The sequence below is a fragment of the Choloepus didactylus genome, chromosome 23 (genome assembly GCF_015220235.1).
Source record: "Choloepus didactylus isolate mChoDid1 chromosome 23, mChoDid1.pri, whole genome shotgun sequence".
NCBI classification, from domain to species: Eukaryota; Metazoa; Chordata; class Mammalia; order Pilosa; family Megalonychidae; genus Choloepus; species Choloepus didactylus.
This window is the reverse complement of record NC_051329.1, coordinates 332,137-341,495: the sequence shown is the minus strand read 5'-3', so window position 1 is coordinate 341,495 and position 9,359 is coordinate 332,137. Positions and strand designations below refer to the sequence as shown.

At 42.0% G+C, this 9,359-nt stretch overlaps 1 non-coding gene across 1 annotated transcript; it reads left to right on the top strand.

The window, feature by feature from the left end:
* The first annotated feature begins 4,272 nt into the window (after positions 1-4,272).
* LOC119519671 lies at positions 4,273-4,382 on the top strand. Its single transcript, XR_005214072.1, has one exon. It is a non-coding gene; the product is annotated as a U6 spliceosomal RNA (small nuclear RNA).
* Positions 4,383-9,359: the final 4,977 nt, after the last annotated feature.

The window sequence follows — 9,359 nt, the reverse complement described above, 5'->3', positions numbered from 1 at the left end:
CCTCAAACCTGTGATCTCCATTAGAAAAGGCCTGAGCCTTATCAGATTGTGATTCAGTTGGTTTGGGTTTCATTTAAGCAACCTTCCACTCAAGAGTATGGGTACAGGCAATAGTTTAAAAGTAATGTGCACTCAAGACAAGAATTCTGTTTCAACACATATTTACTAAAGGAGATGATAAGGTAAAAGGAACAAGTTTACAATGTAAAAGTAAGTTGACACATTACCAAGCCTGGGAACTCCTGCCTCCTCCAGACATAGCTGGATATGAGATCAGAGAGTTCCCTCCTGTCTGAGTTACAAAGTATTTACAGAGCCTTTGATTATAGGATACATTCAACTAAATTATATTCTATTTTTATGTTTGAACTATGGTTGATGAACTGCAGTTGGTGAACCATAGGTGAATCAAAAAGAAACCAAGATAATAACAGCATTTTTAGAGATTCAAACTTAACTTTGAATGTTTGCAAAACTATACTGGAGATGTTTGTACTTTTAAATTAAGCTTTGACTTCTGTAAGAACAATATAACACACTTGCTTATATAAAAACTAAAAATTGGAAGAGAGATTACTCTTACTTATAACTAACTTATTAGTATACTTTTCTTATTTTATCCTATAATTACTTTAGCCATTCATTATGCCTCTTACTCCTTCCTTTTTTGCTTGGGCCTGTTTAGCCTCTCTCAGTACAATCTTCTAATATAGGACTCAAAAGATGTGAATTATCTGTTCTAGTTATTGTAGAAAGGCCTTTCCACTTTCTATCATTTGGAAATTGTACTTAGGTATTTGGGGTAAAATTTTTGTTAAACAGTCTTCTATATTAGAAGGAATAACTGGTTTTTCACTGTCAGAACAAGGCCTCAGGTGGTATATGAGAGCAGCATGGCTCCTCAGCTGTCTGATCTCTACACACAGAGAAGGAGCCAGCATCCTCATTATCAGATTCCTTAGTAGAGACATGATCCTGCAGCACCAGAGACCAGGGTAGTTCAGTACAACACACAGGGAAGGACAGGATGAGGAGACAGAAACTGTGGTCAGAGATGGGGAATGACTCTATCCATGGCCCCTGGTGCCCATCCTCCACCCTCAGAGGAAGCAGCCTTGGTGGCCTGATCCTTGCCTGGGGTTGGTGCAGACTTGGAGAGTTGTGGGAGTCTTCTACCCCAAGTATAGAGGGGGACACAGCTCAACACTGAGCCAGATGTTGGCCTGCAAAGTTAGAACACAGGATCCCCACAGTTTCAGCTCATCACAGTCTGATGCTGCTGGGTGCCACTGTTTCTACCATGTCAGAGGTGGAACTGGCAAAGAGCTATAACAGCCTGCCTTCAGAGGGCCTAAGGGAATAGGTAGTCAGATAGCGTCATCTGCTAGGCAAGCCAGAGAGTGCAGCCTGGTGATGTGAAAGGAAAAAAAGGGGTATTATGGAGTATTTCAGACCATCTCCCAGGGCTCTTTGGATCTGGTCAGTGCCCCCTTCGTGAACACTTTCCCTGTTTTGGCTGGGAAATACTGATGAACCAAGTGTCAAAGAAGAGCCTTAATAAAAACCCAATCCCCGACAAAATCCTAGACAAGAGAGAGAAACCAACCTCCAGAAAAAGCCCATCAAAATTTAGTTGGCTAAATATCAGCAAAAATAAATACAAGGCATACAAAAACATCGGAAGATATGGTCCAGTCACAGGAACAGATAAAAAAGTTGGAGATACAGAATTTGGAACAACTAATCAAAGACATTCAAGCAAATCTCCTAAATCAATTCAGGGAGATGGCTAAGGAGATAAAGGATTTAAGAAGATACTCCTGAGAGTCAAGTCAACAAGATGGCAGAGTGAGATGTTCTGGGTGAAATTGTCCCTGCCCCACCCCCAGCCCTGGAAAAACAAATGAAGAGGTAAGAACCAAATTCCCCAGAACTCTGGAAGGCTCTCAAGGGTTCACAGTACCTAACAAACACGGAGTCAGGAAAAAAGAGAACCTAGAACAGTAGGAAAGATGCAGGACACTTCCATGTTCCCTGGCCCTTCGCTTCTCCAGGCTTGGTATGGCACTGACAGAGCACAGCATTTCCAGTGTGCTGGCACGGCTCTCCCAGGGTGGCAGTCCGTGTTCCTCCAGCAGATCCTGTTTAGTGTGTTGGTATGTGACCCCAAAGCTGTTCTCTGAAAGACTGAATCAAGGCAGTTCTTGATTTTACACAACCTGGAAAGTACACACAGCAGAGAAGTGGAGCAGAGAAATGGTGCAGACAGTTGGCCCAGAACACAGCAAGCCATGGCTTCTGGGATAAAACTTTGTGGTTGAGACAAAATAAAAAGCACCTGGGACCTGGGAGGAGACACAGGGTTGAGTTCCTTTTTTAGATGGAAATCTGAACTCAAGAGAATTTGTGCATGCTGGGAAATTTTTGAAAGCTACTACACATGCCCAGAAAGAGTGGAGAGGAACATGTTCAATGCAGGCTGGTCTAGGAGTTCAGTGGAAACTGGGCTAAGCTTTGAAGGAGAAACTCAATACAAGTCAACACTATAGCTACCAAAAATAAAGCTAAGCAAAAAACTCCACAGTGAACCCTGGGGAAAGGGGAGAATCTGACTTCTTGAGTTAATAATTCAAAATCAAATATCCACACTTCAACAAAATTCACAAGGCATACAAAGAAACATGAGGAGATAGCTCATTCAAAGGAACAAAACGAAGTAATAGAAACTATCCCTGAGGAGTCCCAGACATTGGAATCACTAACAAAAGATAATGTCAACTTTATTAAATATGTTCCATGACCTAAAGAAAAACATGAAAAGTACTAAAGGAATTCAGGAAAATGATACATGAATAAAGGAGGAGTTAGAAAATTTAAAATGGAAAGAAACATTCTGGAGATGAAGATTACAATAACTAAAACAAAAAATTCTCTAGTGGAGTTCAACAGCAGATATCGAATGGGCAGAAGAAAGAATCATGGAAATTAAATATAGGACAACTGAAATAATTCTGGCTGAGTAGCAAAAAGAAAAAAATGAAAAGAGTGAGCAGAGCCTAGGGGACCTGTGGACACCATGAAACATACCAATACATGCATTATGGAAGTTCAAGAAGAAGATGAAAAAGAGAATGGGCAGAAGAATATTTGAAGATACTATGGTCTACCGCTTCCTAAATTTGAAGAAAGACATGAATATACACACCCAAGAAGGTCAGTGAACTTCAAATAGGATAAACTGAAACAGATGCACACCAGGACACATTATAGTCAAGCTGTCAAAAGCCAAAGACAAAGTGGAACCTAAAAGCAGCAAGAGAAGTGACTTGTCATGTACAAGGGATCCTCAATAAGACTAAATACCAATTTCTCATCAGAAACCATGGAGGCTGGAATGGAGAAAGTGGACATATTTAAAGACAATTATCAACCATGATTTCTATATCTGATAAAACTGTCCTTCAATAGTAGAGAAATCAGGACATTCCCACTTAAACAAAAATGGAGGGAATTTGTAACTACTGTACCTGCCCTAAGACAAATACTGAAGGAAATCTTCCAGAAGGAAAGGAAAGGATACTAGACAGTAAACTGAAGCCATGTGATGAAATAAATATCCATAATAAAGTTAACTAAATGGGTAAATATAAATGCCAGTATTACTGTATTCTTGGTTTTTAACTCTACTTTTTATTTTACGTGACCTAAAATACAAAGCATACGAAATCATAATTCTATATCTTGGGGCACACAAAGTATAAAGATACAATTTGTGACAAAACAACATAAAGGAGTGGACGGATATAGGAACAGAAATTGTGAATGCTGTTGAAGATAGTTTCATATTCAGACTTGATTTTTACAGATTAAGTATATTAAATGTAAACCCCATAGTAACCAAAAGTTGGAAAGGAATAAGTGAAACTATTTGTATTTGTAGATGACATGATCCTATATATGAAACTAAAAAAAAACCCATGAGAAAACAATAAGAGGTAATAAAAGAATGCAGAAAAGTTGCAGGGCACCATAGCAACACACAGAAATCAATTCTCAAAGCCAAAAGGTGGCATGCATGATTGTTATGTAACCCACAACTTCTTGAAAAAATAAACAAACAAAAGGTGGAAGCAACCTACACACCCATTAGATGAATGGATAAACAACATATGGTGTATATATATATATATATATACAATGGAATATTGTTCAGCCTTATAAAGGAATGAAATTCTGATACATGCTACTGCATGAAGCTTGAAGACATCATGTTGAGTGGAGTAAGTCAGACGCAAAGAGACAGTATTAGAACAATACAGAGATGATTACCATGGCACCCGCACAAGGATGATATGCAAGTTCATGAAGCATTCCATATTTTCCTAATTACATGGAATCTAGAATATGGAATGAGATCTTGTTATTCTGTACAGGTTGATGTAATACTCTGATAAATTCCAGAGTAATTTGGGCAGAAAATAAAAAAAGTATTCGCAAAGTCCCTTGAGGGACTGGATAAAAAATGTGAAACTATTAAACCTCCCTACCTGGGGAATACCTGATATTCTCTCGAGCTTTAGGAATTTCCAGTGTAATAAGCCAAACACTCATCCTTGATGCTTGCCTTTAGGTAACTTATTTCTATAATGGCGAAGCTAAGTCTGCTTATAATTATGCCTGAGAGTCACCCCCAGAGAACCTCTTGTTTCTCAGATGTGGCTTCTCTCTCTAGCCAAACTGTGCAAATAAATTCACTACCCACCCCCTCCACCCCCCCACTTCTATGTGGGACATGACTCCCAGTGGTGTAACTCTCCCTGGCAACATGGAACATAACTCCCAGGGATGAATCTGGTTCTGGCATTGTGGGATTGACAAGGGGAAAAGAAATGAAGCCAGATAAAGATTCAGTGGCTAAGAGATTTCAAATAGAGTTGAGAGGTCATTCTGGAAGTTGCTCTTATGCATGCTTCAGCCAGATATTGCAAATTGCCACTGTATGCCAAGCCCCAACCAACAGTATTCCTGAAAACCCTAAAGAATACCCTGGGCTCTATGTAAGATTCAATAAGATTTTACTTATTAAGTTTATTTTTCCAGAAACTTAAAACCTTCAGATTGTTCCTAAGCCAGATAAGCCCTGAAACCCAGAGGTACCAGTCTATGCAAGAACATCAACCCGTTTCATTCCTCTACTCCATAAAGTCAACACACTTTTTCAGCATGAAGAATTTAGAATGGTCACTGCCCAGATATCTCTGAAGATTGAGAGAATGCTCAAATGAGAGGGAGGAGTTGTAACTGAAAAGGTAGAATTTAACAAATGATTATGACTACTGATGCATTATATAGATATTTCTTTTTTAGTTTCTAGTGTATTCGAATAGTCAGAAGGAAATATCTGAAATTGTTGAACTGTAACCGGGTAGCATTGATCATTGATTATGATTGTGTTACTATGTAGCTTTTATCCTGTGAGACTGTGATTGTAAAAACCTTGTAACTGACACCCCTTTTGTCCAGTGTATTATTAGATGAGTAATATAATAAAGACATGCAAAAGTTTAAAAGCCTTAAAAAATTTACTGGGCAACAAGGTTCAAATATGAAATATTTCATTTTGTAAATTAAACAATTTTAGTAACTGTAACTTTTCTAGCAAATGCCATTACTTGAAATATATGTACACTATAACACTGTCTTTAGGTTTTACGCTATATTTCTCTGGATGAGGTTTTAGAATCACAAAATAAGCCATTTACTTTGATACAAAAAAGAGACAGATATTGTTTGATTCTATTTGTATGAAATAGCTAGAATATGCAAAGTAATATACACAGAACCTAGAGTACACGTTACCTGAGGAGGATGAATGGGAAGTGAATGCATGATAGGTACAGGGTTTCTGTTTGAGCTGATGGAATATCTCTGGTATGGATCGTGGTGAGATTAGCACAACATTGTGAATATGATTAATTCCACTGAATGGTATGCTTGGGACTGGCTCAGATGGGAATGTTTATGTTTTATATGGGTTTCCACAATTAAAAATAAAAAAGCAACTAAGCAGAGAATGACAATTAAATGTAATACATTAACTTGGACTAGATCTAATTATGGGAGAGAAAATGCCCAAGTGGACATTATTGGGACATATGAAAAATTGGAATATAGACTAACCTTTATAGCAATGTTTTATTTCTTGAACTTGATAACTGTACTTAAGATAGTTAAATAAGTGAATATCCTTTTTCTTAGGAAATGTACAAGAAAGGATTAATGTTTCAGTGCTTGATGTATACATCTACTCTCAAATGTTTAGACAATAAATAGGATGATATGGCAGATGTGGCAAACTGTTAAAAGTTGATAGATCTGTGTATCTCTTGTAGGCTATTTAGGAGTTCTCTGTATGGGTTTTGTATTTTTTTTCCCCACTCTCCAATAAATTTGAGATTATTTCAAAATTAAAAATAAAAAATAAAGCGTGCGTCGCCCAGCTATCAGCGAACAAGGACGAAACCGCAGGTCACACGCAACTAAAACTCCTGGAGCGCCCCAGACCTCACCGTCAGTGTCTCCGCGACAAAAACCCAGGGTTCTGACAACTACAACTCCCAGAGTTCCCCGCAGATGCGCCATGAGTCCTCTGAGACAAAAACCCAGATCTCAGAGAACTACGACTCCCGTAGGGCCCAGCAGCCGCGCCGTTAGCGCCACCGGAAGGAAGGCAGCTGGTCTCACATAACTACAACTCCCCTAGACTCAGGCAACTACGACTCTCATAGCGCTCTGCCACCGCGCTATCAGCGCACCAAGAAGAAACCTCCGGTGGAAGGCAACTAAAACTAGATCGCCCCGTGACCGCGCCGTCAGTGCCTCTGAGAAAGAAACCCCAGCCTCAGGCAACTACAACTCCCAGTGAGCCCCGCGGCTGCGCCGTCACCATCACCGGAAGGAAGTCAGCCGGACGCACTACATCTCCCAGAGAGCGCCGGGACCAAGGCCCCTGGACTTAGGCAACTACGAGTCCCAGAACGCCCCGCAGCTGCACCGACCGCGCCACCGGAACGAAGACAGCCGGTCTCAGGCAACTACAAGTCCCAGAGTGCGTCGTGGTGAATGCCCCTGGACGCAGGCAACTGCGACTCCCAGATAGTTCCGGGAGGAAGGCCCCTGAGTCAGGCAACTACGACTCCCAGAGCGCTCTGCGGCGGCACTATCAGCACAACCGGAGGAAGACTCCTAGAGCGCCCCGTGACCTCCCCGTCTGTGCCTCAGCCACAAAAACCCCGGGATAAGACAGCTACAACTCCCTGAGCACCCCACGGTTGCGCCATGGGGGATTACGACTCCCATAGTGACCACGCCATTAGCGCCACCCGAACGAAAGCAGCCTGTCTCAGCAACGACATTTCCCGGAGCGCCCCGCGGCTGCGCCGTCAGTACCACGAGAAGGAAAGCAGCAACTACAAGTCCCAGAGTGCGTCGGGACGAGGGCCCCTGGACTCAGGCAACTACGACTCCCACAGTTCCCGGCGGCCGCGCCGTGGCGCATGCGGAACGAAGATCGCCTGTCTGAGACAACTACGGCTTCCAGAGAGCTGGGCGGTCGCACTGTCAGGCACCAGGAGGAATCCTCCGTTTGAAGGTATCTAAAGCTCCTAGACCGCCCCTGACGGCGCCGTCAGTGTCTCTGAGACAGAAACGCCGGCCTCAGGCAACTACACGTCTCAGAGCTCCCCGCGGCCGCCCCCTGGCGCCTCCGGGACGAAAGCCGCTGGTTTCAGACAATTCCCAGAAGTCACTGCGGCCTCAGCCCTTGTTAAGAATCTCTGGGCTTGGAGAACTACGGTTCCCAGAACCCCTCGCGGCGGAGCGGGGACTGCCGGGCTCCCGTAGTGCCCGAGGACGCCTGAGCGTCCGGGCGAGGCCGGGTAAGAAGCACAGGGTGGGAAGATCCTGCGCGTGGAGCGGCCAGAGTTACCCGAGGGGCGGGTCTCCGCGTCTGCTCTGAAAGGGCCTAGGATCCGGGAGGGTGGGAGGGATGGGGGCAACTAAATATAAAAATATGAGGATTAGGGAAGAGCAGCTAACTGAATCTGGGAGCAGTACTCAGTTGGAAACCGTTTATGAAAAAGTCTCATCGCTCACACCAAAATGCTTGCCCAGGTCTCCTGGCTAATCGCTTTATTTAAACAACGTGATGAACCGAGGAAAAGAAACAAGTTTAGGAAAGAAGAAATCGAGTTTATTTTGGAACATCAGACGTTTGTGTGCTTTCTTAACTGCTAATCTTGCCCAAACTGTCATCTTGAATATTACCGTTACTTCACCACATTCATTTCTCCAAATCTTTACACAGAAGTCAGCCTGATGTTTATAAAAGCAATTCTAATCGTCATGTCATTCCCCTGCGTAACATTATTTGCTTGCTCTTAGGTAAAAGCTAAAATCCTTAACATGGTCTACAGGATTCTGCATGATCTCATCCCTATCTACCTCTTCAGACTTTATTCTTAAATTACTTTCTTCCTCTCTGACTGTGCTAACATGGTTTCCACAAATGCCACGTACTTCAGGATCTTTGAGCATTTCAATTTGCATGGTCTGAAAAGCTGCCTATCCCTTCACCCATGATTTCATTAGATCATTTCAATCCATCCTATTTCAGCTCAAGCAACTTTTTCAAGGAAGTGTTCTCATGCGCCATATACATAAGGTCTCACTGAATCCTATACTTGTTCTTTTTAGCATTTATAAAATTTGCAATTGTATTTCTAATTATGTGTATTTGTGTGATTCTAAAGACTTTCTAGTTTGCCCTTTATACTCTAGTTTGCCCTGCACGCCTATCATAATTAACACATTGCTTGGCCTAGAGTAAGTACTCAATGAATATTTAGTGAATTGATGAATGAAGAATTGTTTGTTTCCTAGAGCTGTCATATATTACCACAAACTGGGTGGCTTATAAAACTGAAATTTATTCTCACAGTTCTGGAGGCCAGATATCTGAAATCAGGTGTTAGCAGGACTGTGCTCCCTCCAAAGACTCGAAGGAGAATACTTGCCTCTTCTGGCTTCCGGTGTCTCCAGGAATTCCTTGGTTTGTTGCTACATCCTCCAGTCACATCCTTCTCCTCACTCTGTGGCTCTTCTCTGTGTGTCTCTTACAAGGATACACCATTGGATTTAGGGGCCACCCAGATAATCCATTTTAAAGATCTTAAGATCTCTATCTTAATTTATCTGCAAAGACACTTTTTCCAAATAAGGTTACATTCACAGGTTCTCAAGTTGGGATGTAGATACATCTTTTTGGTGGGCACCATTCAATGGAAGAGACCTAAGTGATA